Source organism: Tasmannia lanceolata, unplaced genomic scaffold, assembly GCF_043159265.1.
Source record: "Tasmannia lanceolata isolate RefF3 unplaced genomic scaffold, GAP_Taslan_0.1 ptg000048l, whole genome shotgun sequence".
Classification (NCBI taxonomy): Eukaryota; Viridiplantae; Streptophyta; class Magnoliopsida; order Canellales; family Winteraceae; genus Tasmannia; species Tasmannia lanceolata.
The window spans coordinates 4,885,981-4,893,871 of record NW_027518725.1 but is presented as its reverse complement, the minus strand read 5'-3'; positions in this window follow the sequence as shown (position 1 = coordinate 4,893,871).

Sequence of the window (7,891 nt, the reverse complement as noted above, 5' to 3'; positions counted from 1 at the left end):
TGGTTAAGAAGTTATCTAAAAACTCATGCTCAGGAAGCAAACAGAAGGGCAAGTGCTTGGATACTGTCCAGGGGTAGCATTTCTCTCTAGAATAATATTTAGATGAAGACCTGGAAAATTTGAGAAAGAAATGGTCTCCCATCCAATGTTTTAACAATGTCACTTCTCTCTTTATTTCTCAACTTATTCTATTAGTTGTCAAGGGGCATTGAAAAAAAGTCTTCAGTAAGACCCTTGTCTGGATTGCAGGGATTTTCAGGAATAAGTTTGGAAAAGAAAATCTTTTTTTCCATTGCCTAATTACATATGGAAAAAGGTAACTTTAAATGCCCCAGTTCAGGTTTCACTTACAAGGACCTTAGGCCATGTTTGAATGCCAAGAAAATATTTTCCACGGAATTTTAGTTTATCTAGTGGCAATAGTGGGTTATGGATGGTGGGAGGAGAGACCAGAGGACATGAGTGAAGGCGGTGAGAAAAGGCTGGAGAACAGGGGGGGGGGGGGGGGGGGGGGGGGGGGGGTGGAACTCTAATAAAAATACAATTTATTTTTGGGAATGATGAATCGACTTCATATATTTTAAATCGACCCCTGTATATTTCTCTCCCTAACCTAGAGGAGAAAGAAAGAGAAATAGGGCGTCGATTTAAGATATTTGGGGGTCGGTTTACTACTGCCCTTTATTTTCCCTGCTTGTTAGCCTCTTCTTACCCGCTCATATCTCTTCACTCTCTATATAGGTAATGACACCCCTTTTTTTATTTATTTATAGTGTGCAACCAAACACAATTCTAAGTTTATTCCACTATTCTCAGAGGTAATTCTAAACAAATCCAATGCTTGTCTCTTTCCTTTTGACTTCTTATTCCACTACTCTCCGAGCCTATGCTGTGCATCTAAACAAGGGCCTACTAAGAGGGGGACTTCCACTTGAGTGGATTTTTGTGTAGCTAGAAATCAGCCCATTCATTGTTTGTGAAGGGCCGGGATAAAAAACAGGTTTTCTGTTAGAGCAATCGTAGCCATTCAATGGAAAGTGAATGCGCTGATTTCCAGCTACATGCATAGACGCGACGGAGGTGAAACAGCTAGGGGTGCAACTCAAGTCGGGTTGAGGTCAACCCGAATCCGACCCGAGTTCCAACCTGACCCAACATGAGGAGCCCTTTTTTTCCCAATCCGACCCGACCCTAGTTTTTAAGCTTTATATGTATGAACTAAAAACTGAAAAAAATGATAAAAAAATGTCGGATTTCACTCGGGTCGGGTTGCCCAAGCACTCAGCCTGAACCTGACCCGAACCCAAACCGGGTTAGGAAAACTCAACCTAACTCGAACGCGGCCCGAAAGATACACACCCTGACCCGATGGGTTCAGGTTGAACCTGACCCGAGTTGCACCCCTAGAAACAACCTCTTTCCACTTATATAAAATATAGATATGTAAATAAATTTTAAAGGTATCCATAAGGATCTTAATATAATTTTAGATACGAAGGTACCCTTGGTGTTCAAGTCGCAAAGGACACCCATCCTTGAGTTTGCCTTGGCATCATATAGCTAGATGGATCCACATGCAGGAGAATTGCATTTTATTAGCAATGAATGGCGCCGTACTGGAAAAATACCGTTTTGCCCTAAGTCTATATGTAGGAGAATAAAGCCATTTTTCTTTTTCTTCCCTTTCCATTTTTCCGACACCTTTCATTTTTTGGGCATCAATTCTTTCGGAAAGAGGAGGAAGAAGAAGAAGAAGAATCGATGCTGAAAAAAATGGAAGACACGGAAAAAATGAAAAGAAAAAAGAGGAAGAAGAAGAAGAAAAGTTGGTTCAAGTAGGAAAAGTTCAGGTTCTGTTGAGAAAACTTAGGGTCGTATTAGGAAAAGTTCGGGTCGTGACTTTATGTTGTGCCGATTCTTCATTTTTTTTTGCGTCGATTCTACTTTTGCCTTCTTAATTATCATCTTTTTTTTCCGCCTCCTTCCTTTTCCCTTTCCTCTTCTTCCTTTTCTTTTTTCTCTTATTCGTCTTTGTTGTCCTCCTCCTCCTCCTCTTCTTCTTCCTCCTCCTCTGTGTTTTAATGATGGTCGTCGGCGATGAAAAATTGAGAAAAAGAAGAAGAAGAAAAGAAACAGGTCCTTTTTTTTTACGGAGCCATTCGTTAGTAAGAAGAACTGAAAGTACAAGCCACCCATAATTTCAGAAATAAAATGCAATTTCTAGGTCATTTCTTAATTAAAAATATGGGAATTGATATCTCGACCAAATTTTCTTGCATTTTCACCCCTTTCATTTGTCTTCACTTGACATTAATTTTTAAGGCCATGTTTAGGAGTTTCTCCGGGAAGCTTTGAAAGGAAAAATATTTCTAAAAGTAAAGATAACTTCAACAAGTCCTATTCAATTTTTAGTTTGAGGTACCTTCAAATTCTGATGATATCGTTCTAAATTAACCATACTCATCTCATTGTGGGAAGAAGAAACCTTTTTCCTCCGGCTCCATTTCTTTTGACCTAAAATGGGTCTATAACAAATTTTATGCCCATTTTTTCACGTACGAATGAGGCTAAATTTTGTTTTAGGCCCATTTTCTGTCAAAATAAATAGAGACTTCTAGAATTTTTTCTTCAATTCCAAACAGGGTCCAACGAAAAAAAACAATCATAAGTGAGTGGAAAGGTGGGGAAAAGGGGTGGAAATATCATTTCCTTTAAAATATTAGTTTAAATTTAAACGACTCGAGTAAGAATCAATTGTGAGACAATGTAGTGGGGCTTATGACACAAGGAATGATGGGCCTTGTTCGTTTAAGATAATTATAACCGATTATGAGTCCAATGCCGATTATAGGACTCAAATTAAATGTAATTTTGAAGCCAATTGGTTTGGCACTCACAATCGGCTGTCATATTCATGAAAAAGGAGAATCATATAAGCACCAACGTAGGAGGACTCTATCTTTGTTTAGATAATGTCGTAAGGTTATTGGGGTCCCTTTCCCACCCGTCTTTAAAGAATCACCCGTGTTTAATAATTACTTTTACGGGTACCTGTGATCCGTAATTTCCCGTAATCAATGCTCTAATTCCGTACTTTTTTGAGGATTTACCCTACAAATAAAATACTAAATTAATGAAAAGAAGAATCATATAAGCACAGACATAGGAGGTCTCTATCTTCGTTCTGATAATGTCGTAAGGTTGTAGAGGTCTCTTTCCCACCCTTTTTTAAGAATCACCCGCGTTTAACAATTACTTTTAAGGGCACCCGTGATCCGTAATTTTCCGTAATGCCCTAATTCTGTACTTTTTCGGGATTTTCTCTGCAAAGAAAATACTAAAATAATGGAAATGAGAATCACGTAAGCACCAACATAGGAGGACACTATCTTCATTCTTGTAATGTCATAAGGGTATTTGGGTCTCTTTCCCTCCCGTTTTTGAAGAATCACACGTGTTTAATAATTACTTTAATGAACACCTGTGATTCGTAATTTCTCGTAATTAATGCCCCATTCTGTAATTTTTAAGAATTTTCTCTATAAATAAAATACTAAAATAATGAAACGGAGAATATTGTAAGCACCAACATAGGATGACTCTTTCTTCGTTTTGATAATGTTGAAAGGTTATTGGGAACTCTTTCCCACCTGTTTTTTAAGAATCACCCGTGTTTAGTAATTACTTTTATGGGTACCTGTGATCCGTAATCTCGTGTTAATATTGCCCTTGTTACGTACTATTTTTGTGATTTTGTCTATACAGAAAGTACTAAGATAATGAAAAGGAGAATCACGTAACCACCAACAGAGGACGACTCTATCTTCGTTTTGATAATGTCGTTAGGGTAATGGGGTCTATTTCCCTCCTGTTTTTGAAGAATTGCCCATGTTTAATAATTACTTTAATTGGTACCAGTGATCCGTAATTTTCTGTAATTAATGCCTCATTCAGCAATTTTTATGATTTTCTCTAGAAAAAAATACTAAAATAATAAAAAGGAGAATCATGTAAGCACCAACATAGGAGGACTCTATCTTCGTTCTGATAATGTCGTAAGGGTATTAGGGACTCTTTCCCTTCCGTTTCTGAAGAATCACTCGTGTTTATAATTACTTTAATAGGCGTCCGTGATCCGTAATTTCTCGTAATTAATGCCCTAATTTCGTACTTTTCTTCGAATTTTCTATACTAGGAAAATACTAAAATAATAAATAGGAGAATCATATAAGCACCAACATAGGAGGATTCTATCTTCGTTCTGATAATGTCGTAAGGTTGTAGGGGTCTCTTCCCACCCCTTTTAAAAGAATCACCCATGTTTAATAATTACTTTTATGAGTACATGTGACCCGTAATTTCCCGTAATTAATGCCCTAATTCGGTACTTTCTTCAGGATTTTCCGTACAAAGAAAGTACTAAAATAATGAAAAGGAGAATCATATAAGCACCAACATAGGATGACTCGATCTTCGTTCTGATAAAGTCGTAAGGTTGTAGGGGTCTCTTTCCCACCCTTTTTTAAGAATCACCCGTGTTTAATAATTACTTTTAGGGGAACCTGTGATTCGTAATTTTTTGTAATTAATGCCCCCATTTCGTACTTTTTCACTATTTTCTCTACAAAGGAAATACTAAAATAATGAAAAGGAGAATCACGTAAGCACCAACATACGATGACACTATCTTCATTCTTGTAATGTGGTAAGGGTATTGGGGTCTCTTTCCCTCCTGTTTTTGAAGAATCACACGTTGTTAATAGGTACTTTAATGGGCACACGTGATTCGTAATTTTTAGTAATTAATGCCTTCATTCCGTAATTTGTTCAGATAATGCCGTAAGGTTATTAGGGTCCCTTTCCCACCAGTCTTTAAAGAATCACCCTTGTTTAATAATTACTTTTATGGGTACTTGTGATCCGTAATTTTTTGTAATTAATGCCCTAATTCCGTACTTTCTTCAGGATTTTTCATACAAAGAAAATACTAAAATAATGAAAAGGAGAATCATATAAGCACCAACATAGGAGGACTCTATCTTCGTTCTAATAATATCGTAAGGTTGTAGGGGTCTCTGTTCCACCCGTTTTTAAAGAATCACCCGTGCTTAATAATTAGTTTTATGGGTACCTGTGATCCATAATTTCCTGTAATTAATGCCCTAATTCTGAACTTTTTTTAGGATTTTCCCTTCAAAGAAAATACTAAAATAATGAAAAAGAGAATCATATAAGCACCAACGTAGGAGGACTCTATCTTTGTTCAGATAATGTCGTAAGGTTATTGGGGTCCCTTTCCCACCCGTCTTTAAAGAATCACCCGTGTTTAATAATTACTTTTACGGGTACTTGTGATCCGTAATTTCCCGTAATCAATGCCCAAATTTCGTACTTTTTTGAGGATTTTCCCTACAAATAAAATACTAAATTAATGAAAAGAAGAATCATATAAGCACCAACATATGAGGTCTCTATCTTCGTTCTGATAATGTTGTAAGATTGCAGAAGTCTCTTTCCCACCCTTATTTAAGAATCACCCGTGTTTAACAATTACTTTTAAGGGCACCTGTGAGCCGTAATTTTTCGTAATTAATGCCCTAATTCTGTACTTTTTTCAGAATTTTCTTTGCAAAGAAAATACTAAAATAATGAAAATGAGAATCACGTAAGCACCAACATAGGAGGACACTATCTTAATTCTTGTAATGACATAAGGGTATTTGGGTCTCTTTCCCTCCCGTTTTTGAAGAATCACACGTGTTTAATAATTATTTTAATGGGCACCTGTGATTCGTAATTTTTTGTAATTAATGCCCTCATTCCGTAATTTTTAAGGATTTTCTCTAGAAATAAAGTACTAAAATAATGAAACGGAGAATATTGTAAGCACCAACATAGGATGACTCTTTCTTCGTTCTGATAATGTTGAAAGGTTATTGTTGTCTCTTTCCCACCTGTTTTTTAAGAATCAGCCGTGTTTAGTAATTACTTTTATGGGCACTTGTGATCCGTAATCTCCTGTAAATATTGCCCTCGGTCCGTACTTTTTTCGAGATTTTCTCTATAAAGAAAGTATTAAGATAATGAAAAGGAGAATCACGTAAGCACCAACATAGGACGACTCTATCTTCCTTCTGATAATGTCGTTATGGTATTGGGGACTCTTTCCCACCTGTTTTTGAAGAATCACCAATGTTTAATAATTAGTTTAATGGGTACCTGAGACAGTAATTTATGAAATTAATGCCGTCATTCCGCAATTTTTCATGATTTTCTCTAGAAAAAATACTAAAAAAATAAAAAGGAGAATCATGTAAGCACCAACATAGGAGGACTCTATCTTCGTTCTGATAATGTGGTAAGGGTATTGGGGACTCTTTCCCTTCCGTTTTTGAAGAATCACCCGTGTTTATAATTACTTTAATAGGCGCCTGTGGTCCATAATTTCTCGTAATTAATGCCCTAATTTCATACTTTTCTACAGATTTTCTTTACTAAGAAAATACTAAAATAATAAATAGGATAATCATATAAGCACCAACATAGGAGGACTTTATCTTCGTTCTGATAATGTCTTAAGGTTGTAGGGGTCTCTTTCCGACCCGTTTTAAAGAATCACCTGTGTTTAATAATTACTTTTAGGGGCACCTGTATCCGTAATTTTCCGTAATTAATGCCCTCATTCCGTACTTTTTTTGCTATTTTCTCTACAAAGAAAATACTAAAATAATGAAAAGGAGAATCACGTAAGCACCAACATACGAGGACACTATCTTCATTCCTGTAATGTCATAAGGGTATTGGGCACCTGTGATTCGTAGTTTTTTGTAATTAATGCCCTCTTTCAGCAATTTTTCAGAATTTTCACTAAAAATAAAATACTAAAATAATGGAAAGGAGGATAATGTAAGCACCAACATAGCATGACTCTTTATTCGTTCTGATAATGTTAAAAGATTATTGGTGTCGCTTTCCCACCCGTTTTTTCAGAATCACCCGTCTTTAGTAATTACTTCTATGGACGCTTGTGATATGTAATTTTTTGAAAATATTGCCCTCGTTCCGTACTTTTTTTTTCGGATTTTCCACATAAAGAAAATACTAAAATAATGAGAAGGAGAATCATGTAAGCACCAACGTAGGAGGACTCTATCTTTGTTCAGATAATGTCGTGAGGTTATTGGGGTCCCTTTCCCACCCGTCTTTAAAGAATCACCCGTATTTAATAATTACTTTTTTGGGTACCTGTGATCCGTAATTTCCCGTAATTAAGGCCCTAATTCTGTATTTTCTTCCGGATTTTCCCTACAAATAAAATACTAAAATACTAAAAAAGAGAATCATATAAGCACCAACATAGGAGGACTCTATCTTCGTTCTGATAATGTCGTAAGGTTGTAGGGGTCTCTTTCCCACCCGTTTTTAAAGAATCACCCTTGTTTAATAATTACTTTTATGGGTACCTGTGATCCGTAATTTCCCGTAATTAATGCCCGAATTCCGTACTTTCTTCATGATTTTTCCTACAAAGAAAATACTAAAATAATGAAAAGGAGAATCATATAAGCACCAACATAGGAGGACTCTATCTTCATTCTGATAATGTCGTAAGGTTGTAGGGGTCTCTTTCCCACCCTTTGTTAAGAATCACCCGTGTTTAATAATTACTTTTAAGGGCACCTGTGATCCGTAATTTTCCATAATTAATGTCCTCATTCTGTACTTTTTTCACTATTTTCCTTAGAAAGAAAATACTAAAATAATGAAATGTAGAATCTCGTAAGCACCAACATACGAGGACACTATGTTCATTCTTGTAATGTCGTAAGGGTATTGGGGTCTCTTTCCCTCCCATTTTTGAAGAATCACAAGAGTTTAATAGGTACTTTAA